This window comes from Schistocerca serialis, chromosome 7 (genome assembly GCF_023864345.2).
Source record: "Schistocerca serialis cubense isolate TAMUIC-IGC-003099 chromosome 7, iqSchSeri2.2, whole genome shotgun sequence".
NCBI lineage: Eukaryota > Metazoa > Arthropoda > Insecta > Orthoptera > Acrididae > Schistocerca > Schistocerca serialis.
The window spans coordinates 541,109,257-541,135,622 of NC_064644.1; positions in this window are offsets into that span (position 1 = coordinate 541,109,257).

Here is a 26,366-nt window from a genome sequence, read left to right on the forward strand (position 1 = left end):
GTACTTACAAAGGAGCTAAAAAACTTACCTTTTACACGCTTCAAGACAGACTGAAACCAACCCTACAATGCTTACTTACAATGAATCAGGTACCACTTTTAAGTGAAGAATCTCAGAATATACTACACCTCCCTACGTTTCACGCCAGGAGGTATGCCGGGCACAAGATTAGATTAATTACAGTATGATCAGAAATGATTAATCATTCATTCTTCCAGCGCTTCACATATAACTTGAACGGGAAGGGACCCCAATTACTACCTTCTACCACATACATAACCCTAAATTGCAGAGTATAGACGTACATGTAGATGTAAGTATACAAACAAAGACAGTATAGAACACATAGTAAAAATAGTGGAATAAAAAGTAATGGTCCAGACAACGAACATTTCTTCACATTGAAAACAATATACGAGGGAATATCGGAAAGTAATGCACAATAATTTTATTATCAAAAAGTGTAATAGGCAACAAAACATAAAAACAAAAGAATCACAAACGAACTTACATCTTTTACCAACTTTCCTACATAGCCACCAACGTTCTTAAAATATTTCGCCCATCGAATACCAGTTTCAATACGCACAGTCCGTAGAAGTCTGTTTGGCTGAAGTATAGCCATATGCAGACTGCTAATTTCGCAAAGCGGTGGCCGACCAGAAATTTCTTCATGGGACCAAACAGATGAAACTCCGGTGGTGCAATGACCGGACTGTATGGTGGATGCTGGAGCGCATCCCACCCAAATTTGGTGATTTTATCGTGAACAGGAGCAGCAACATTCGGGCGGGCATTGTCACGAATAAGTTTGACACCGTGAGCAGTAATGTTGTGGCATTTGTCACGAAGGACAAGACGCATCTTAGTGAAAGTTTTAATGTAGGCTGCTGCATTCACTGTGGTCTTGTGCTCAGCAGTCCACCAGTAAGAGACCATGCCTATCCCAAAACAGTCACAAGCACTTTCCTAGCAGAGGGACTCACTCCGAATTCTTTTCGTAATGGGGAACCACCATGTTCCCACTCCACAGAGGTCTACATGGTTTCGTGCGTGTAGTGGTGCGCCTACGAGTCATAACCACTGACGATTCCTTTCGGAAAATAATGCCCTTCTGCTAGGTAAGGTGTTAAGTTATCCAAGTATGTTATCATTCTCTGGCCCTTCTGGCTGTCTATCAGGTTCTTAGGCATCCGGCGAAGCACAAAATTTACGAAATTTCTACGTGTCATGAACAATATTGTGCACTGCACTATCAGAAACGTTGGTCTGCTGCAATAAGATTCGCAGTTGCGCGCACGGATCGTTCTAAATTGCTGCCTCAATTGCTCCGAGATTCTGCGGTGTTACCGACCGCTCGGAGTGTGACGGATCAGTTAGGTTCACACGGCGCTCTTGGAAGAATGCACACCACCGTGCATACAGTCGCCACGCGCGTCCCTTTGAATTTCGCTCGTTTATGTCTTTTAGCCCACAAAACGAACTACACTCCACTGCTCTTCTCAAGCTGACGACAGTAACATGCGAGCCCTTTTTCTTTCGTAGTTCAGGCTTATCTCACTAGAGATGCACGTGCCAACAAAACAACCTCTGTAGTGCAAACTTTAAACTATATATTCCAGCTTCAGTACCAGTGGAAAAGAAAATTGTGCGTTACTTTCCAATCATCCTTTGTCTTTATTTTATTTTGATATTTATTTTACCTGATCTGATTAGGGCTATCAGGCGGTCTCTTACATTACAACACGGCTTCACTCATGTACTACCTCTTTTATATCATAGTCACCTAAGAAATAACTATATTTATACGAAAAGTAGTATTAAAATAGTTAATGTGTCTGAAGTGTCAATGTGAGTAGATAATACTGAGTATGAAATAATGAAGTTCGAATTGGCAATATTTGTACTACTGCAGCTGCTGCCACTAATAGTGATAATAATGAAAATAATAATGACAGTAATAACAATACAGATATAGGCAGATATAAGAAGAATTTATAGGAGTTCAAGATAGATGTTTTATGATATAGCAAGTTCTGGAAAGAAGAAAATTAAGGAGAAAGCATCGGCTAAGAATACAGGAAAACGAGGGAGACTGAATGACAAAGATTTCCTTGATAAGACAGTAGAGAAGACAAAGGGTTTGGAAGTATCTACGCTTGTCTTCTCGCAGCGGGGATAGCTCTCCATATCATATTGAGATACCATCAAAGAGAGGAACATCGCAGATATAATGACCACAAGCGTCCATAACCAGTTCCAGGCAGGTGAGCTTACCTGTGAAAGGCCTACATGGTAACATCGCTGAAATCAATAACTGGAAGTATAGATGTTAATAAACTGAAGAGCCGAAGAAACTGGTACACCTGCCTAATATCGAGTGCCGCGGAAGTGCCGCAACACGACGTGGTATGATCTCGACTAATGTCTGAAGTAGTGTTGGAGGGAACGACAGCATGAATCCTGCAGGGCTGTCCATAAATAGGAAAGAATAGGAGAGGGTGCAGATCTCTTCTGAACAGCACGTTGCAAGGCATCCCACATATGCACAATAACGTTCTCGTCTGAGGAGTTTGCTGGCCAGCGGAAGTGTTTAAACTCAGAAGAGTGTTCCTGGGGCCAATGTGTAGCAATTCTGGATGTATGGGGTGTCGCATTGTCCTGCTGTAATTGCCCGAGTCAGTCGAAATGCAAACTGGACATGAATGGATGAAGGTGATCATACAGGATGCTTACGTACTTGTCATCTGTCAGAGTATTATCTAGAAGTATCAGGGGTCCCATATCACGCGAAATACACACGCCCCACTGCGTTACAGAGCCTACACCAGCTTTAACAGTTCCCTACTGAGATGCAGGGTCCATGGATTCATGTCTCCATACCCGTAAACGTCCATCCACTCGATACAATTTGAAATTTGAAACGAGACTCGTCCAACCAGGCAACAGGTTTTCAGTCATCAACATCTAAATGTCGGTGTGGACGAGCCCAGGCGAGGCGTAAAGCTTTGTGTTGTGTAGTCATCAAGGATAAACGAGTAGGACTTCAGCTCCGAAAGCCGATGTCGGCGATGTTTCGTTGAATGTTTCGCACGTTGACACTTTTTGATGGCCCAGCATTGGAACCTGCAGCAATTTGCGGAAGGATTGCCTGCTCTCACGTTGAATATTCTCTTAAGACGTCGTTTGTCCCGGTCTTGCAGTGTGTTTTTCCGGCCTCAGCGACTTCGGAGATTTAATGTTTTAAGGGATTCATGATATTCACGGTACATTCGTGAAAAGGTCGTGCGGGAAAATCCCCACTTCCTCGCTACCTCGTAGAAGCTATGTCCCATCGCTCGTGCGCCGACTATAACACCACGTTGAAACTCGCTTGTTGTTGTTGTTGTGGTCTTCAGTTCAGAGACTGCTTTGATGCAACTCTCCATGCTACTCTATCCTGTGCAAGCTTCTTCATCTCCCAGTATCTACGGCAACCTACATCCTTCTGAATCTGTTTAGTGTATTCATCTACTGGTCTCCCTCAACGATTTTTACCCTGCCGAGAAGGACAAGCCACGGAAATCTATTAAATGATAACTGTATGGAAACCCAATATACAGGTTGGTCCATTGATAGTAGCCAGGCCAAATATCTCACGAAATATGCATCAAACGAGAAAACTACAAAGAACGAAACTCGTCTAGCTTGAATGGCGAAACCAGATGGCGCTATGGTTGGCTCGCTAGGTGGCACTGCCATAGGCCAAACGGATATCAACTGCGTTTTTTAAAATAGGAACCCATATTTTTTATTACATATTCGTGTAGTACGTAAGGAAATATGAATGTTTTAGTTGGACCACTTTTTTCGCTTTGTGATAGATGGCGCTGTAACGTGGTATCAAGTAACATTCCGCCAGTGTGGACGGTATTCGCGTCGTGATACATTGTTGTTGTTGTTGTTGTGGTTTTCAGTCCTGAGACTGGTTTGATGCAGCTCTCCATGCTACTCTACCCTGTGCAAGCTTCTTCATCTCCCAGTACCTACAGCAGCCTACATCCTTCTGAATCTGTTTAGTGTATTCATCTACTGGTCTCCCTCAACGATTTTTACCCTCCACGCTGCCCTCCAATACTAAATTGGTGATCCCTTGATGCCTCACTTAAATGTTAATAATCTGCCACTGTAATATCAGTAACTGATGTAACAACTGCGCCAGGCATATGTTGTCTTATACAGGCGTAGCCGGCCGCAAAGCCGTGTTCTGCCTGTTTATTATCTCTGTATTTGAATACGCAGGCCTATCCCAGTTTCTTTGGCGCTTCAGTATATAATTCTATTTCTCAGTTTATGAGGGAAGAGCTTTTTAAACTTTCGTAGGTGATGGAGACATGCTGATGCCGTCTTGCACGTTGAAGTTACGTGCTCAATACAGTTTATATCTTCATCTATTTTTATTCCAAGACCCTGTGCTGAAGGAGACAGATTGATTTTAGCCCAATTTAGTGCTAAGGATGGCACGGATTCCCTATTTTTTGGCCTAATGAGCCTAGAATAACCAACCAGTAGCTCTTGGCTTTTATACGCAGGGTGCGCGAAATAAACTGCGCCAGAAAGTATTGTACGCTGCTTAAGGCAGGCCACTCAAGTTACGCAATTCCCCCTGGGTGCGGATGATGTAAGTTGGGTTGCCTATCATCAGTTGGTTAAAGCACTTTTTCTGCACCGGTTTTATCTTCCCTACCGCGCATTTTGCGAAAGCCCTAATATTGTTATCTCTGTTTCTGGAAGTCTCACTGGTACCTTATAGCTTCTAAGAAAGTATCTCAGGTCGTTTCTCGTCTCTTAAATGTCGTTCTAACCGCGGAATGCCTGCACTCTACGTAAGTAGGCTGATTGAAATGGCCGGAAACGCACAAGGGCACGGAAACATCCCAAGACATGGAGCGGTGTCGCGTTCTTTATGCCGGTGCCATTGTCGCGGCGAACCTTCTGTGCGCTCGGACGGGGGCGCTGCATTTTCCAAAGAGACCCCGCCGGTCTATCACATCCGAGGCGCCGGGCCGGAAGGCTCCACAGCTGGTCGTAGCCGCTACTGGCACAATGGCGCACCCGGGGTCCCGTTGCCGTCGTCGCGTTTCGTCGAGCTTTGCTTGTAACCATTCCTGAGGCTACGTAGCTACGTACAGAATCCTCACACCTGAATACAGCAGCAGTGCGCGCCAGCTGGAAGCCGTGTTATTGAGGGCGGAGCCACGAAAATGCACCGCTGTACCAGATGTCTCGCCGCCAGGTCCATCAGAAGAATGGGGAAGACTACCTTCTGTTGACGTAATTAGCTGTAGCAGCGTGTTACCGTAAACTCAAGAGTATATGAGATCTCAAAAGAAGCGGTAAGAATATGAAGTCAAGAATAACGAATTTCATTGTCTAGAGTGTAATAACCACTGGAAAATTAAAAGTATGTCGGTGTTGGTAAATAGCAATGGATCGTGGTGGTGAATTTGGCCAACAAAAGTAACGTTTCATTCTAAAACCATTTATATTTTCCAAGAAGCTCTAACAACCTGTTCACAGCTTTCATAGTTGCAAGTAAGGTGACACCTAAGCTCAGTAACCTTTAGAAAATACAATGTTTCGTAAAGATGGTTTTGTTACATGTGTAATTCTTAATAACAACTTCTGAATACTGTAGAACATACATCCTATACATTTGGTAGTAACAATATTGAAATAAGTAATGAAACAATTCAGCATACTATCGTCATGCCACGAACTTGCATAATTCTTCTGACAACTTCCCTTCTTGAGCCGTAACTTAAAAGCTGAAGCATAAAGGAATATTAATTTAACTACCGGTAGTTTCTCATAAAAATAAACACACATTAACTATGACATTCTGCCCAGTGCCCAAGGTGACTTATTCAGTCTAAATGTGACCAAATAATGATTACAAAATAATTAGAGAAATGATCGTTTGAATACAGATGACTGCAAATAACTGACGTTACACCAACGAGTATCAGTTAGGTCAGCCATATTCCCAAAACTGTGCAGCATATATAAGTTTCACGTTTTAGTTGGACACGTACCTTGATTTTCAGGGTTGCAATGGATGTGCTAGTTCGAGCGTGTGCTTGTTGACTACGGGGATACTACAGGGTGGGGCAAATAAAATTGGCCCACATAACAGAATTGCAGGGTACATAGAAAGACAGAAGAGGAATGGAAATGCATTGCTAATCTGACTATAACAGATGTTGAAAGTGACCATGTGTTGTCACTTTTGGATCCGGATCAGGAAGTTGCTGAAAGAGGATCGAAGCTAAACTACTGCAATTGTTTTAACTTCATGCGAAATATTTTGCTGCAGTTTTTCAATACTATGAGGGTTTTTGTGATACACCTAAGACTTAAGGGCTCCCTAAACAATTTGCACACTGACAGATCTAGTGACCTGGGTGGCCCAGTTACGGCTGCGACCAGACTGACCTCTGCTAAGAACTCTATCGGATGTGAAGATTATGTAAATGTGCTCCAAGGCTGGGACTGCTGTATGGGTAATAGCTCCATCTTCTTGGAAGTAAGTTACTGTGGTTATATGTATACATTGACGTCCAATCGTGTCCACTCGTCGGCGCCGCTTTTCTGTGCCTCACCCTGCATAGTAAATCACTCTGATATCTTCCTTGTACTAGCGTCGCTCCATGGCACTGTCTACTGAGCTGTGGCCACACACTTGGACACTGCCGATTGTTAGCATCCACTTCTTGCCACTATCAAAAACCTGCCGCTGCTGCGGAATGATGGAGGAAAAGAAATCCCTCAAATGGTTCAAATGGCTCTGAGGCCTATGGGACTTGACATCTGAGATCATCAGTCCCCAAGAACTTAGAACTACTTAAACCTAACTAACCTAAGGACATCGCAAACAACCATGCCCGATGCAGGATTCGAACCTGCGACCGTTGCGGTTGTGAGGTTCCAGACTGTAGCACCTACAACTGCTCGGCCACTCCGGAAATCCCTCCTGAAATGGTGGAGATCCCAGCGTATTTTTGCTTTGACTCGAGTGCTTCCTGTGATGTTTCAGTGCTTCAGTTGCGATTGCCTTAGTGGTTGTCCTCACCAACCAGCCAGCTCCTTGTCGGTAGGTGGAGTCTAGGTAATCTCAGGTATCATCTGTATTGAGCACTCTGGCAAATGCAATTAATCAAGCCACCGGTAGTTACGTCTCAAAAACAACTGAAAATCTAACGGAGAAGAATTTCTTGCGAAGAATTTCTTGGACTTTGTTGCTGTTCAATTCTCAAAAGTTTTTGTGAGGTCTCATTTTTCTGAAAAATGTTGAGAGCGGGGCATGAATGGATATTATCTAGTGTGAGGAGTGGTCGAGGAATGGATGCGAAAGGGATCGCATATATCACAATTTTGATTTAGTGATTCATTAATCCATACAAATTATAAAAGTAAATGTATGCATCTATGTTATACGTGCGCTCATAAAACATTTATCGATTACAACCAGACTTGGTACGCGTATCACTTACTGTCTGAGAAGGAAAAGAAAAACACTGTTGCGACAAGAAACACTTTAGGGGTTGGGTTGGTAGTGAAAAGGATCGTAGCCCACGACGCAAAAAGAGGTACACTTTATTACGGTAGTAGTTGAGAATGAGAGCTCTAAGTGATTCTGGGCTGGAATATTATTGATTTAAGGGGCTTCGAACTGAAAAAGGTTTAAATGGCTCTGAGCACTATGGGACATAACTTCTGAGGTCATCAGTCCCCTGGCTTCTACTGAGTCCCGATACCCAGCTCAGACGTGTCTGGACAGCAGTCGGACTGTCGGTAGCCATACGGCTCGACAACTAGGAGTAATGCTCTGGAGTGGCGTTTCCTTCGTAGCAGACCATGAAAACTTCGCAGCACAACGGTAAGTCAGCGATTACCTACACCCCATTTTATTGCCCTCCATTCCGAGATATCCTGGGCTTACATTTCAGTACTATAGTGCCGGCAGCACATGACTGGAGATTCCACTGCTTGTCTTCGTCCTTGCTAAACCCAATCTCGGTCACCAATTTTTCCCAATCTCACCTCAAGGGAGAGCTTTTGGAGCATTATGGGCAGGATCCTCCAACCAACTAGGGATTTTGATGATCTAATGAAGCGACTGGACAGTATTTGGCACGACATCCGTCAGAACGAAGTCCAACAGCACTGTCAATCCAACGAAGCCAAATAATAACTTGGATTAAGGCCAGAAGTTGACGAATGGGTTATTGAATTGCTCAGTTTATGAAGGTTTTCTCTTGAATAAATCATCCAATTTTTCTGAAACTGTAATCACTTGTTTGTTTGTATATGCGCATCGCATTCACCGCTTTCCGTTTATTAAGGGTAATATTCCCTGGTGCGTCTTTCTTCTTGTATTCAAGGGGATGTATTATTTTAAGGCAAATAGTTCAGATGATAGAACCTAATAAGCCCCGATATCAACGAAAAACTGCCGCTTCTGACACGACATTTTAATTTACTACTAGCTCTATTTGTAACACCATTACAGTCAGCGTGCAAAGGTACCACTTATTACATTTTTCAATACATTACGTTCCCTTCCCTTCAGAGGGAGATCTGACCGGCTGAGTTCACTCAGCCTCTTTATGGTCAGTGGATGTATCTGCAAATTTGCATCGCTGTACGACACCTATTTTAGGTGGTATGACGTTACATACATTGAGCTGCGTAAGAATGAAGCTGTAGAGCGAAATTTGCTAGAGATGCAAATGAAATATGTATTGAAATATGTGTGAAATATGTCAAATGTATGTGAAATATACACTGAAGCGCCAAAAAAACTGGTATGGGCGAGTGTATTCAAATACGGACATATGTGTAAGGTAGAATACGGCGCTGCGGTCGGTAACTTCTATATAAGATAAGTGCCCGGCGCAGTTGTTAGATCAATTGCTGCTGCTAAAATGGCCAGTTTTTAATAAGAGTTACCTGAGTCTGGACATGGTGTTATACTCGGCACATGAGCGATGGGACACAGTATTTCCGACGTAGTGATGAAGTGGGAATTTTCCCGTATGATCATTTCACGAGTGCCAATATTGTACTGGTTGAAACCAGACATAATTAACTCGGATTGGACAATGTTTAGGAATGAGAAGACTAGTACGGGTGGTGGTTTGTTAATTGCAGATAAAAACTGTTTAAACGCAGTTGAGATCGATACTGGGTCGGACTGTGAAATACTCCGGATAAATCTGTCAATCAGACAAGGAGTGACCATTGTATTAGGATGTTTTTATAGACTACCAGCATCCGCTACAAACGTCGCAGAACGTATCATGGAAAGACTTTAGTACCTAGGAAATAAATGTCCGAATTATCCGTTAGTTATAGGTGGAGACTTTAAACTGGCGTGCATTGACTGGGAATATTACACGTTTATCACAGGGGGCAGAAGCAAAGATTCATATCATGTTATTCTAGGAGCGCTCTCAACAAACAACCTTCAGATATTGGTTAGAAAACCAACTCGAGATGGGAACATATTAGTAATCATCTTGTGGTGCAGTTCTTCTTGTTATCTCCGTGCTCTCTCACTCTCCCTCTTTTCTTTCTTTCTTTCTTTCTTTCTTTCTTTCTTTCAGTCTCTCTCTGCCCCAGTACTCATCACACACACGCAACCCCACATAAACCACACACCACTAACACCAAATACAATTCAAACTCGCGCGCCTCACCCAGCAGATCACGCTACGAAACAAATGAACGCCACACAGCCACAACAACACGTAATGGCAGCGAAAACTCCTCCTATGTTTTGAGTAATCGGAAAAACTGCATTGCCACGCGAACACAGGCAAAGAAGTAAGCCTATTTACTTCGCCAACAACACAGGAAAACGTACTACAACTTCAAAACTGTAAGTTACAGAAAGAAAACGTGATACAGTCTCATTTCCGTTCGTAAATGCATAACAAACAGAAAATAAATTACGTATTGCTGTTTGCAGATGACAAGTTGTATATTGTGTAGCATAACAGCTACCAAAACAAGAGGACAATAACATAATGTAAGGTATGTTACTTTTCCCCAATTAAGTTATAAATGCAACTTTTACATAATGTTGTAACGACGCAAATGTTAATATGTTAACAACAAATTTACAGTTAAAAATAAAAACAGGACCCACTGACGATAGCACAAAAGTGCTGAAACATGTATGGGTGAAACAAAAGAAAAAAAAGGTGTCTTTCATAAGGCGGAACTTCTCATCCCAGGAACATATTAGATATGTTGGTGACAAACTGATCTGATCTTTTTGAGGAAGTTAATCTAGAAGAAGCTATTAGCGACCATAAAGTCGTTGTCGCTTCTATGTCAGTGGAAACTGCAAAAAAAACCAAAGAAACAGCGTAGAGTTTTCGTGTTTAGGAAAGCAAATAAAAGTGTCATTAATGAATATCTTCATAGTCAGCTCCAAGCATTCATCGCGGCACTCAAAGATACTGAGCATCTTTGGTCAGAATTTAAAGGTACTGTCCACTACGTGCTAGAGAAATATGTGCCTAGCAAAAGTATAGGGGAGGGAAAGGATCCACCCAAGTTTAACAAACATATTAGGAAGATGCTGAGATAATGTTGCACAATCGTTTTAAACGTAGTCACTGCCCCGCTGACAAACAGAAATTATGCGAAATGAAAGCAGCTGTCAAAAGGTCAATGAGAGATTCTTTTAACGAATTTGAAAGCAATATTTTATCTGCAGAATCTAAAACTAACCCCGAACAATTTTACTCGTAAGCAAAATCTATGAACGATACAAATATTTCAATACCTTCACCTGCTGACATACGGGTAATGTAACGGATGATGATAAACAGAAGGCCGAAGTTCTAAACCTAGCTTTCAAAAACTCGTTTATGGTAGAGGACTGCAACACCATTCCCCGTTTCAATTGTCGAACAAACGCAAGGATGGCTGACACACTGTTTAGCGTGTCTGGGATTGTAAAACAGGAAGGCATCTGGCCCAGACGGTATCTCCGTAAGATTTTATGTTGACTAAGCTGTAAATATAGCACCATTCTTATTCATCATCTATCACAAATCGTTGGAACAGCGGAAAGTTCCACGGGACTAGAGGAAGGCTCAGGTCTTTTCTTTGTTTTGGTCATCAGTCTACTGACTGGTTTGATGCGGCCCGCCACGAATTCCTTTCCTGTGCTAACCTCTTCATGTCAGAGTAGCACTTGCAACCTTATTTGCTTGACGTATTCCAATCTCTGCCTTCCTCTACAGTTTTTGCCCTCTACAGCTCCCTCTAGTACCATGGAAGTCATTCCCTCATGTCTTAGCAGTTGTTCTATCATCCTTTCCTTTCTCCTTATCAGTGTTTTCCACATATACCTTTCCTCTCCCACTCTGCGTAGAACCTCGTCATTCCTTACCTTATCAGTCCACCTAATTTTCAACATTCGTCTATAGCACCACATGTCAAATGCTTCGATTCTCTTCTGTGCCGGTTTTCCCACAGTCCATGTTTCACTACCAATGCTGTACTCCAGACGTACATCCTCAGAAATTTCTTCCTCAAATTAAGGCCGGTATTTGATATTGGTAGACTTCTCTTGGCCAGAAATGCCTTTTTTGCCATAGCGAGTCTGCTTTTGATGTCCTCCTTGCTCCGTCCGTCATTGGTTATTTTACTGCCTACGTAGCAGAATTCCTTAACTTCATTGACTTCGTGACCATCAGTCCTGATGTTAAGTTTTTCGCTGTTCTCATTTCTACTACTTCTCATTACCTTCGTCTTTCTCCGATTTACTCTCAAACCATACTGTGTACTCATTAGACGGTTCATTCCGTTCAGCAGATCATTTAATTCTTCTTCACTTTCACTCAGGATAGCAATGTCATCAGCGAATCGTATCATTATATCCTTTCACCTTGTATTTTAATTCCACTCCTGAACCTTTCTTTTATTTCCATCATTGCTTCCTCGATGTACAGATTGAAGAGTAGGGGTGAAAGGCTACAGCCTTGTCTTACACCCTTCTTAATACGAGCACTTCGTTCTTGATCGTCCACTCTTATTATTCCCTCTTGGTTGTTGTACATATTGGATATGACCCGTCTCTCCCTATAGCTTACCCCTACTTTTTTTCAGAATCTCGAACAGCTTGCACCATTTTATATTGTCGAACGCTTTTTACAGGTCGACAAATCCTATGAAAGTGTCTTGATTTTCATTTAGCCTTGCTTCCATTATTAGCCATAACGTCAGAATTGCCTCTCTCGTCCCTTTACTTTTCCTAAAGCCAAACTGATCGTCACCTAGCGCATTCTCAATTTTCTTTTCCATTCTTCTGTATATTATTCTTGTAAGCAGCTTCGATGCATGAGCTGTTAAGCTGATTGTGCGATAATTCTCGCACTTGTCCACTCTTGCCGTCTTCGGAATTGTGTGGATGATGCTTTTCCGAAAGTCAGATGGTATATCGCCAGACTCATATATTCTACACACCAACGTGAATAGTCGTTTTGTTGCCAGTTCCTCAATGATTGTATAATTCTGATGGAATGTTATCTATCCCTTCTGCCTTATTTGACCGTAAGTCCTCCAAAGCTCTTTTAAATTCCGATTCTAATACTGGATCCCCTATCTCTTCAAAATCGACTCCTGTTTCGTCTTCTATCACATCAGACAAATCTTCACCCTCATAGAGGCTTTCAATGTACTCTTTCCACCTATCTGTTCTCTCCTCTGCATTTAACAGTGGAATTCCCGTTGCACTCTTAATGTTACCACCGTTGCTTTTAATGTAACTAAAGGTTGTTTTGACTTTCCTGTATGCTGAATCTGTCCTTCCGACAATCATAACTTTTTCGATGTCTTCACATTTTTCCTGCAGCCATTTCGCCTTAGCTTCCCTGCACTTCCTATTTATTTCATTCCGCAGCAACCTGTATTTCTGTATACCTGATTTTCCCGGAACATGTTTGTACTTCCTCCTTTCATCAATCAACTGAATTATTTCTTCTGTTACCCATGGTATCTTCGCAGCTTCCTTCTTTGTACCTATGTTTTCCTTCCCAAATTCTGTGATGGGCCTTTTTAGAGATGTCCATTCCTCTTCAACTGTACTGCCTACTGCGCTATTCCTTATTGCTGTATCTATAGCGTTAGAGAACTTCAAACGTATCTCGTCATTCCTTAGTACTTCCGTATCCCACTTGCATATTGATTCTTCCTGACTAATGTCATGAACTTCAGCCTACTCTTCATCACTACTATATTGTGATCTGAGCCTATATCTGCTCCTTGGTACGCCTTACAATCCAGTATCTGATTTCTCAATCTCTGTCTGACCATGATGTAATCTAATTGAAATCTTTCCGTATCTCCCGGCCTTTTCCAAGTATATCTCCTCTTCTTGTGATTTCCTGAACAGGGTATTCGCTATTACTAGCTGAAACTTGTTACAGAACTCAATTATTCTTTCACCTCTTTCATTCCTGGTCCCAAGCCCATAATCTCCTGTAACCTTTTCTTCTACTCCTTCCTCTACAACTGCATTCTAGTCGCCCATGACTATTAGATTTTCGTTCAAATGGTTCAAATGGCTCTGAGTACTATGGGACTTAGCATCTTAGGTCATCAGGCATGTATACCTGATCTTTGTCGGTGTTGGTCTGCTGTCGATTCTGATTAGAACAACCCGGTCACTGAACTGTTCACAGTAACACACCCTCTGCCCTACCTTCCTATTCATAACGAATCCTACACCTGTTATACCATTTTCTGCTGCTGTTGATATTACCCGATTTCTCATCTGACCAGAAATCCTTGTCTTCCTTCCACTTCACTTCACTGACCCCTACTATATCTAGATTGAGCCTTTGCATTTCCACTGACCCCTACTATATCTAAATTGAGCCTTTGCATTTCCCTTTTCAGATTTTCTAGTTTTCCTACCACGTTCAAGCTTCTGACATTCCACGCGCCGACTCGTAGAACGTCATCCTTTCGTTTATTATTCAATCTTTTTCTCATGGTAACCTCCCCCTTGGCAGTCCCGTCCCGGAGATCCGAATGGTGGACTCTTCCGGAATCTTTTGCCAATGGAGAGATCATCATGACACTTCTTCAAATACAGGCCACATGTCCTGTGGATACACGTTACGTGTCTTTAATGCAGTGGTTTCGATTGCCTTCTGCATCCTCATGTCGTTGATCATTGCTGATTCTTCCGCCTTTAGGGGCAATTTCCCACCCCTAGGACAAGAGAGTGCCCTGAACCTCTATCCGCTTCTCCGCCCTCTTTGACAAGGCCGTTGGCAGAATGAGGCTGATTTCTTATGCCGCAAGTCTTAGGCCGACAATGCTGATTATTTATCGAAATTTAGGCAGTGGCGGGGATCGAACCCGCGACCAAAGACTTTTCGATTATGAATCAAATATGCTACCCCTAGACCACGGGTCACCAGGTCACAGCACTCTGTAAAACGGGTAGAAACTCGGATGCACATAATAACCGGGCAATTGTTCTGACATAAGTTTGTTGTAGAATCATTGAACCTATTTTGTGTTCAGACATAATGACCTTTCTAGACTCTGAGAAGACCATCTGCAGAAACCAGCACGGTTTTAGGAAACAGCGGTAATGCGAGACACAGCTGGCGCTCTTTGTGCATGATATACAACAGGCTCTAGATATCGGCTCCCAGGTTGATGCCATATTCCTCAACTTTCAAAAGGCGTTCGACTCAGCTCTGCACTGTCGCTTGTTCCAAAAAGTGCGGGCTTAGATCTATCAGATGACATATGCAGCTGGATAGAAAGTTTTCTAAGAGACAGGGATCAGTATGCCGTCCGGAATGGGGAGAATTCAGAAGAAACAAGTGTACGATCAGGTGTGCCCCAGGGCAGCGTAATAGGTCCCCTGCTTTTTACGATTTACATAAACGATCTGGTTGATGGTACTGACAGCGGCATTAGACTGTTTGCCGATGATGCTGTAGTCTACAGGAAAGTAGTATCACACGAAATTTGTGAACAAATCAATGAGGATCTGCAGAAAATAAATGCGTGGTGTAATGACTGGCAGTTATCTCTCAATATCAGTACATGTAAGCTACTGTGTATAACAAAGCGAAAATCCCCATTAATGTACGAGTACAAAATAAATGCCCAGTCTTTGGAAGCGGTAACATCCGTCAAGTATCTGGGTGTGACTATTCGAAATGATCTCAAATGGAACGATCAGATTACACAAGTAACGGTTTATTGGTAGAATCCTGAAGCGATGCAGTCCTTCAACAAAGGAAATTGCTTACAATGCCTTAGTTCGTCTAGTCTTACAGTACTTTTCGTCTGTATGAGACCTTTACCAGTTGGGTCTGATTCAAGAGATTGAGAAGGTCCAAAGAAGAGCGGCAGGATTCGTGACTGGTACATTTAGCCATGGCGAGAGCGTTACAAATCTCATAGTATGTCGCAAGTGGGACACACTTGCAGATAGACGACGCGCTAAACGGAAGCGGCTGCTCACTAGATTCCCAAATCCGATCTTCGCCGAGGATGCAGAGCGTATATTATTACCACCAACTTTCAAATCGCGCAATGATCACCATTCAAAGGCAAGGGAAATTAGAGATCGTACTGAGGCGTTCAGAGAGTGGTTTTTCCCTCGCGCGATCCGCGAGTGGATCATAGGGGAGGAAATATGACTTGGCGATTCGCGTCCGCCACCCTCCGCTTGATGGCTAGCGTGGTATATATGAAGATTGTGATGTAGATGTAGAGTGCACCGTGAATGTCAGGATTCGAGCAAAACGTCAAATCTCCGACATCGGTGAGGCCAGAAAATATCCTACAAGAATGAGACCAAACGACAACATAAGAGAATCGTTCAACGTGTCAGAAGTGCAACCCTTCTGCAAATTGCTGCAGATTTCAGTGTTTGGCCGTGAACAATTGTCATCGTGCCAACCATTCAGCGAAGCATCATCGATATGGCCTTTCGGAGCCGATGGCCTACTCGTCTACCGTAGATGACTGCACGACACAAAGTTTTACTCCTCGCCTGGGCCCGTCTACACCAACATTGGACTCTTCATGGCTGGAATCATGTTGCCTGGTCGGACGAGTGTCGTTTCAAATTGTATCGAGCGGATGGACGTGTGCGGCTACGGAGATAACCTTATGAATCCATGAATCCATGGACTGTTCAAGCTGGCGGCGGCTCTGTAATGCTGTTGGAGTAATATTTGATCCCTGATACGTCTAGATACGACTGTGACAGGTGACACGTACCTAAGCATCCGGTCTGATCACCTGCATCCATGCATGTCCATTGTGCATTCTGAAAGACTCGCCAATTCCAGCAGTACAATGTGACACCCCACACGTTCAGAATTGCTACGGAGTGGCTCCAGGAACACTCTTCTGAGTTAAACACTTCCACTGGCCCCCAAATCCCCCGACATGAATGTTATCGAGCATGTCTGAGATGGCTTGCGACGTGTTGTTCACAACTCTAAAGGCATTCATGGTGCCAGTTCCCTCCAGCACTACTTCAGACATTTGTCGAGTCCATGTCACGTCGTTTTGCTGTACTTGTGCGTGCTCTCGGGGGCCCCACAAGATATTAGAAAGGTGTACCAGTTTATTTGACTCTTCAGCGTATGTTATGCGTGTGCACGCGGACGAACCCACTGGAAAAAAGGTGCTCCTAAAAATATGGATTTATTTCAATCGGACTTGGTACATGTATTACTTACTGTCTAAGAAGGAATAATCTGGGGTTAAGAACCAGCCAACTCCTACAGTGGTGGTGGAATATTAACGGGGGGAGAGGAGGTGATAGACACAGAAATGAGAAGAGATGGTCAGCGAAAGGAAAAGTTAGGGTCCGGTCAGTAAGGAGGAGATAGAGAGAAACAGGGGTGAAGAAAAGGTGATCTTGGGATGAGGAGGAGGTAGCCGGTAGGAGGAGGAGATTGACAGAGAAGGAAGGACCAGCTGCACAGGTGTGGGGGGGGGGGGGGGGGGGACAGCTACAGATGCACAGAGAAAGGGGTGAGAGCAGAGGATAAACAGACAGGGACGACAGGAGGTGATGTAATAGAAGACTGGAATAAATAGCTATCTGGGGAACGCCAGGTATCAGGTAGCTATTCAAGTAAGTGGATAACTTAACTTCGCAGCAAATGAAGTGCATTAATTTCGACCAACCACGCGAGTATAAGGTGACGAAAGGGACAAATATACAGGGCGTCCACTGATCGTGACCGGGCGAAATATCTCACGAAATAAGCGTCAAACGAAGAAACTACAAAGAACGAAACTTGTCTAGCTTGAAGGGGGAAACCACATGGCGGTATGATTGGCCCGCTAGATGGTGCTACCATAGGTCAAATGGATATCAAATGTGTTTTCTTAAATAGGAACCCCCATTTCTTATTACATATTCGTGTAGTACGTAAAGAAATATGAATATTTTAGTTTGACTACTTTTTACGCTTTGTGGTAGATGGCGCTGTAATAGTCACAAACATATGGCTCACAATTTTAGACGAACAGTTGGTAACAGGTTTTTTAAATTAAAATACATATCGTATGTTCGTTTGAACAATTTATTTCGGTTGTTCCAATGTGATACATGTACCTTTGTGAACTTATCATTTCTGAGAACGCATGCTGTTACGGCGTGATTACCTGTAAATACCACATTAATGAAATAAATGCTCAAAATTATGTCCGTCAACCTCAATGCATTGGGCAATACGTGTAACGAAATTCCTCTCAACAGCGAGTAGTTCGCTTTCCGTAATGTTCGGACAAGCATGTATGGTGCTACGACGACCAATTCACCTGTCATGAAATATGCTATTCAATACAGCTTCAACCGCACGCGAGCTATGTGCCGGACATCCGTCATGTTGGAAGTACATCGCCATTCTGTCATGCAGTGAAACATCATGTAGTAACATCGGTAGAACATTACATACGAAATCATCATACATTGCACCATTTAGATTGCAAAAGAAATCAGTTGGAATTCGATTACTCGATAAATAGTACAATTTTCAAGGCCGTCAATTCAACTAAGTACCTGGGTGTAAAAACTACGAACAACTTCAGTTGGAAAGACCACACAGATAATATTGTGGGGAAGGCGAGCGAAAGATTGCGTTTCATTGGCAGGACACTTACAAGATGCAACAAGTCCACTAAAGAGACAGCTTACACTACACTCGTTCGTCCTCTGTTAGAATATTGCTGCGCGGTGTGGGATCCTTACCAGGTGGGATTGACGGAGGACATCGAAAGGGTGCAAAAAAAGGCAGCTCGTTTTGTATTATCACGTAATAGGTGAGAGAGTGTGGCAGATATGATAAGCGAGTTGGGATGGAAGTCATTAAAGCAAAGACGTTTTTCGTCGCGGCGAGATCTGTTTACGAAATTTGTCACCAACTTTCTCTTCGAATGCGAAAATATTTTGTTCAGCCCAACATACATAGGCAGAAATGATCATCAAAATAAGAGAAATCAGAGCTCGAACAGAAGGGTTTAGGTGTTCGTTTTTCCCGCTCGCTGTTCGGGAGTGGAATGGTAGAGAGATAGTATGATTGTGGTTCGATGAACCCTCTGCCAAGCACTTAAATGTGAGTTGAAGAGTAATCATGTAGATGTAGACGTAGATGTCGATAAAATTTCCAACGATAAATGGTGGTCAATTATCGTTCCTCCAATAATGCCGCACCATCCATTAACCTGACAAGGTCGCTGATGTTCTACTTGTCGCAGCCATCGTGGATTTTCCGTTGCCCAGTAGTGCATATTATGCCGGTTTACGTTACCGCTGTTGGTGAATGACGCTTCGTCGCTAAATAGAACGCGTGCAAGAAATCTGTCATCGTCCCGTAATTTCTCATGTCCAGAGTGGTAGAACTGTACACGACGTTCAAAGTCGTCGCCATGCAATTGCTGGTGCATAGAAATGTGGTACGGATGCAATGGATGTTGGTGTAGCATTCTCAACACCGACGTTTTTGAGATTCCCGGTTTTGTCTGCTACTGATTTGCGGATTAGCAGCGACAGCAACTAAAACACCTACTTGGGCATCATCATTTGTTGCAGGTCGTGGCTGACGTTTCACATGTGGCTGAACACTTCCTGTTTCCTTAAATAACGTAACTATCCGGCGAACGGTCAGGACACTCGGATGATGTCGTCCAAGACACCGAGCAGCGTACATAGCACGCGCCCGTTGGGCATTTTGATCACAATAGCCATACATCAACACGATATTGACCTTTTCCGTACTTGGTAAAAGATCCATTTTAACACGGATAATGTATTAAGTCGGGTAATGCTGAGGGAACTAGAATAGGAAATGAGACACTTTGTAAGTAGGCTGTTTAGGTTTTTTTATTGGTAACGCCACCTCTGTATGAAAATCACTGGCTGTGCTGTGTGCACTCTGTGGCTGCTTTGCATTGTTGTAATACTCGCCATTGTAGTGTTGGGCAGCGGCAGCTGGATGTGAACAGCGCGTAGCGTTGCGCAGTTGGAGGTGAGCCGCCAGCAGTGGTGGATGTGGGGAGAGAGATGGCGGAGTTTTGAAATTTGTCATGAACTGCTATATTTATATATGATGATATCAAGGTAAATACATTGTTTGTTCTCTATTAATATCTTTCATTTGCTAACTATCCCTATCAGTAGTTAGTGCCTTCCATAGTTTGAATCTTTTATTTAGCTGGCAGTAGTGGTGCTCGCTGTATTGCAGTAGTTCGAGTAACCAAGATTTTTGTGAGGTAAGTGATTTGTGAAACGTATAGGTTTATGTTAGTCAGGGCCATTCTTTTATAGGGGTTTTTGAAAGTCAGATTGCGTTGCGCTAACAAAATATTGTCTGTCAGTTTAAGCACAGTCACGTGTATAATTGTTCAAAGGGGACGTTTCATATGTCGACCCTTAGCCTAGGATACCTCACTGGAATCCTCTGATTTTTTTCTTGTAGTTTGTGTAATTAGTGTAGCTATTGTTTATTGCTAGCGCGTAATTGTAGAGAAAATCTCCTTTGTAGTTGCAGTCTTTCATTGTTGTACAGTAAAACAGTTGTGGCATGCATGTAGATTTGCACCAAGTATTTCGCAGCTGCAATTAATTAGATATTATTTTCAGTGCTATGTTAATGTGTTCTCTTATTTTTGATCTTCAAATTGTGTTTTTCTGTGTTGTCGTGTGAAATACTGTGACAATAATGGCGTGTGAAAAACGTAATACTAGGCTCCAAAGTAAACTGAGAAATGACAGTGAAAATGAAAGCAGTGTGTTAGCGCCACCGAGTAATGAATTAACTGATGTTGAAAGTAGTAATTTGGTAATTGTGCATAGGGAAATGGAGCGGGCTGCAAACAATGGTGTAGACATAGAAACAGGTAGTGAACAGGGAAACATTATCGATCGATTGGTCGGCAACAGCTCGCCTCAGGAATCCGAAATGACAGGACACAATTTCGCAAATACTGTAGATTCAGGTTTTGGGTCATCACCGTTTTCTCAAATAAGTCAAGACACATTTTCTGCTTGTCAAAATGTGAATGTTGCCGGTGCAAATGCACTGCCGAAAAGCGTAGAGAAACAGATTCCAGACACTAATACATTATTATTGCAATTAATGCAACAAATGGAACAAAATTAGAGACAAATGGGACAAAATCTTAAAAAGTTAGACACAGTGGAACAAAATGTTAAAAAGTTAGACACAATGGAACAACACCAGAGACAAACACAGCAACAGTTAGACACAATGGAACAAAATCTTCAAAAGTTAGACACCACACTTGAACAAACACGTGAAGATTTAACTACTGAGTTACATAACATTGAATCGAAATGTCAAAAAGTCTGTAATGACGTAAAAACATAAATTTGTGAGCATTTTCAACCTATTTTTTCGTGGCATGAAAATGCATTACAGAATCACGAAGCAGCCATAAAAGAACTGCAAACCATTGTTCATGAAAATCATGAGACCTTGTGGGCTAAAATTGACTCAGTTGCATCTACCGATTCGGTTAAGCAACTTGCAAAAACTCAGGAAAACTTAAAGGACACAGTAGATTCGATTTCAACACAAATGGACACTCTGAAACTTGGTTCAGAAAAACACACTGAGGAAATGTGTTCACTATCGGAGAAAGTAGCCGAACTTTCGGATCAGGTCACTAACTTATCTACAAAGGTAGATGATGATCTGAATGACACAAGACCTGTAGCCTTCACTGACACAGAAGAGTATGAACAAATTAGAAAATTCAAACAGAATCAAAATCAAATCAATACACAGTACAAAAGAGAAATCCGGGAAGTACAAGATCAGCTGACACAGGTAATACAAGAATTACGTATTTCAGAGGATACTCGCGCCCCAATACGGGAAGAGGGACACAGAAATACGGAACAGCCACAAAATAATAACACAGGGACTTTCGGAAGTTATGAAAGAAATTGGCAATGTGCACCGAATGTTGAGATGGAACGGCCGACACGACCTAACAATGACCGATAAGCGACTCGCCGACATGATGATTTTGACTATAAGCTGTTCATTACTACACGTAAATTCAAAACATTTAGGAATTCTGGCAACGACATTCATCCACAAGCATGGCTCCATCAATTCTCGCATTGTTTTCCTCCCAACTGGTCGTTAGAACACAGATTAGAATTTATGTGTGGCTACTTGGAGATTGAACCAGCATATTGGTCTCAAGCCACACAAGACCGAGTAAAACATAGCATCATAATGATGAAACGTTTCGAACAATCTGAATTTTCCAGTCTCATGAAATATTTTGAAGACATGTTGCATAAGAATCAGTATCTTTCAAACCCATACAGCCCCTCAGAACTCATCCGCATTTGCATAATCAAACTGCCTGAACATTTACGACATATTATTTTGGCAGGACGTTGCAAAGACGACATTGAAGCATTTCAGGGACTCTTACAAGAATTAGAAATTGACACTGACAATCGCGGAACGCGAAACCAGGAACACAACAATTACAGGTCACATCCGTCGCAATTCCGCGATGAGAGAAGTAATAACTTGACATGACAAGGCTATTCTCACAACACAAATCGTGACCAAAACAGACACCACCCGTATGACAACCGTTGGCAGAGTAGTAATAACTACAGGGAAAGATCACCTCTCCGCGGTAATGACTATCACAGAGACAATCAGAGAAACAGACAATATGGGAACCAAAACAATTATTATTACGGGAGACAGAATAACTTTAGACGCAACGGTCCAGCGCGCAGTTACGATTCAGGGAGAAATTCTCCACCACTTAACCGACAAGAAAGAAACTACAGGAACTACCGACATGACGACAGACGATGTGATCGTAACGACAGACCTGAATTGCATCAGAACTGGCGGGATTCAAACAGAGTAGGGCCCTCTCGTCACGGTGAATTTGTAGAAGTTAGGTCTCCTAATCCCAATAACGACGCGCGCCAACAAAGAGACAGACAATGACTCGCACAGCAGGCAGCCGCGTGCGCCAGGTGGCTCAGAGAAAAATAGCATAGACGCTAACCTTGAGAAAAGATTTAACATTCCTTACCGACATATAAAACATGACAATTGCTTTTCAGTTGAAACTCTGCGTACTAGAAAGAGTAAAGGTTTACACCACATTTCACATGTAAAACCGTTTATTGAAAGATAATCTGCTTTTTAACTTTGTCTTTGCCATAAAACTTTTCACATTTCTAGTATGCATTGTCAGACTTAGGAACTGTTACCATGCAACAATGTTTGAAGTTAAATATCCGTTCAAGAACCAAGAGAACTTACTTAAACAGTAATTACAAGTGCATTGTTATAGTGAACAGACGTCACAGTGTTATTGTGTGTGTACATTCTTGCTTGTTAGTTGCACGATTATGGAACGACTATAAGGCTTACATACTTAGAACATTTACCAGTACTGCTAATGAGATTTTAATGCAACATTTTGGTTTACTTGAAAATATGTTCTGGATTTAAAGTACTTTCAGTGAGATACCAGATGACACAGTGGTTAGTTTATGTGACAGCTACACGATTTTATCACGACGCTACTAATGAGTGACAATTTACAATGTTGCTTTTGCAGTGTTTCTGTTTTATATCTGCACAGTTTTCTGTTTTATTCTGGAAAGTAAAACAGGTTTTAGTAGTAACTTTTGTGGTATAGCTACAATGAGACTGCCTTTTCCGTAGCACAACAATACGTTACGGCACAGTACTTTCCTCATCACGGCAAACTTCTGTGTGCATTTTCTTTTGCTGCTCAGACTTTGAGAAAAACTCTGCATTTTTACTGTGATGAACAATCTGGACTGTCTTTATGGACTGTGGGAAATTTTTAGCTTTTGACCAACATTGTATCAATAAGTGTGTGCATTTGATTTCTTTGTTACTGTAATTATGAAAAATTTTTTTCAAATCTGTATTGGCTACTGTCCAATCCAATTTGTAAAATTTTTTGTGGGGAGCATGGAGGCTATGTAAGTAGGCTGTTTAGGTTTTTTTATTGGTAACGCCACCTCTGTATGAAAATCACTGGCTGTGCTGTGTGCACTCTGTGGCTGCTTTGCATTGTTGTAATACTCGCCATTGTAGTGTTGGGCAGCGGCAGCTGGATGTGAACAGCGCGTAGCGTTGCGCAGTTGGAGGTGAGCCGCCAGCAGTGGTGGATGTGGGCAGAGAGATGGCGGAGTTTTGAAATTTGTCATGAACTGCTATATTTATATATGATGATATCAAGGTAAATACATTGTTTTTTCTCTATTAATATCTTTCATTTGCTAACTATCCCTATCAGTAGTTAGTGCCTTCCATAGTTTGAATCTTTTATTTAGCTGGCAGTAGTGGTGCTCGCTGTATTGCAGTAGTTCGAGTAACCAAGATTTTTGTGAGGTATGTGATTTGTGAAACGTATAGGTTTATGTTAGTCAGGGCCATTCTTTTATAGGGGTTTTTGAAAGTCAGATTGCGTTGCGCTAACAAAATATTGTCTGTCAGTTTAAGCACAGTCACGTGTATAATTGTTCAAAGGGGACGTTTCTACTTTGAGTAGTAAGGTAGTTTTGCTATTTGGGGAGCAAAATAACTGATGATGGCCGAAGTAGAGTGGATATAAAATGTAGACTGGCAACGTCAAGGAAAGCGTTTCTGAAGAAGAAAAATATGTTAACATCGAGTTTAGATTTAAATGTCATAAAGTCGTTTCTGAAAATATTTGTATGGAGTATAGTCATGTATGGAAGTGAAACGTGGACGATAAATAGTTTAGACAAGAAGAGAATAGAAGCTTTCGAAATGTGGTGCTACAGAAGAATGCTGAAGATTAGATGGTTAGATCACATAACTAATGAGGAGGTATTGATTAGAATTTGGGAGAAGAGGATCTTGTGGCGCAACTAGACTACAAGAAGGGATCGGTTGGTAGGACATGTTCTTAGACGTCAAGGGATCACCAATTCAGTATTGGAGGGCAGCGTGGAATGTAAAAACCGTAGAGGGAGACCAAGAGATGAATACACTGAGCAGATTCAGAAGGATGTAGGCTGCTGTAGGTACTGGGAGATGAAGAAGCTTGCACAGGGTAGAGTAGCATGGAGAGCTGCATCAAACCAGTCTCAGGACTGAAGACCACAACAACAACAACAACAATGTATCACGACGCGAATACCGTCCACACTGGCGGAATGTTACTTGATACCACGTTACAGCGCCATCTATCACAAAGCGAAAATGTGGTCCAACTAAAACATTCATATTTCCTTACGTACTACACGAATATGTAATAAAAAATATGGGTTCCTATTTTAAAAAACGCAGTTAATATCCGTTTGGCCTATGGCAGTGCCACCTAGCGAGCCAACCATAGCGCCATCTGGTTTCGCCATTCAAGCTAGACGAGTTTCGTTCTTTGTAGTTTTCTCGTTTGATGCATATTTCGTGAGATATTTGGCCTGGCTACTATCAATGGACCAACCTGTATATTGGGTTTCCATACAGTTATCATTTAATAGATTTCCGTGGCTTGTCCTTCTCGGGCTGTAACATTATTTCTTGAACCACTCTTGAAAACAATCTCAGAAACAGGAAATACATATAGAACGCTGATTCAAAACATTACGATCCCTGTCCACCATTAGATTCAAAGCCCCCTGCAATCCTTCCGAGGAAATAAGGCGGTAAGAAATGGCCTAATCAACGCAGATCGAAAAATGTAGAATAGGGGCGAACAATCATATAGTCGCAACTGTTTGTACTGTGGTAGGCTGCAGAGCCATGAGCAACATGCTGAAGATCCCGACCGGTGGGGTGTGAGTGTGGAGGCGTTCAAAGTTAACTTCTTAATGATTTTCTGAAATATGTCGTAAACTACGACTTCCATCGAAAATTTTTCCCAGTACAAAATTCAAATTCCTCCAAGAAAGGCCGGGTTCATTTTTCTCTAGGGTAAATATCTTCCGCTCTGCAAGGGATGGAAGAAACGCAGATCATTAAAATTAATATTTTAGTGCTAATAATGTAGTATTTAGTTCTAAATGAAATAGGTTAAGAACAAATAAGTGAGTGTGTATTAGATGTAAGTGCAACAGATTCGTATTTAGAGATATACTGTGTTTCGCGGGTGTTAAGCGAATGGAAAATATAAGTGGTGTAATGAGATTCTCTAACTACAAGATATGTACCTTCAAATCTCAACCCTCAGTGTTAATTAAAATTAACGGAGGTACGACAACCAAAGGAGTTAGAAGAAACTTAATAAACAACAGAAAAAAGACTGGTCGGAGCAGTTAAACAAAAGGCAAGATTTCAGGAAAAAGAGTGGTCACAAAAATGAAAGAACTGTATCAACGAGGTTAACGAAAGGCACTTTGCAACGGTGAAGTGTGGGCGTAAAGGATATTAAACTCAATGAAGCATAGACCGGATCTGATTTACTAAACTCTCCACCGGTTTGTCTGAATAAATTACATAAATAGTAATTCGAAAAGCGAAGTGGATGTAATTCTTACAATCGACTGTCTGAGTATATTAGCATATAGTATATTTGATTGCCAGTATTCTTTACAGAATTAGCTTACAGGGAGGGCTGCTGCAACTTGATGTGTAACTTGGAGCGTCCCACGTGCCTTAAGCTTCACTGTCCTGAAGCTCCGACACACTATCTGTACGAAACGTACTGAGCACTGGCATAGCGAAAACAACCACTTATCTGTTATCTCTTATACTTGTTTAAGTTTATATAGGTACATTCACATGTAATTAGCT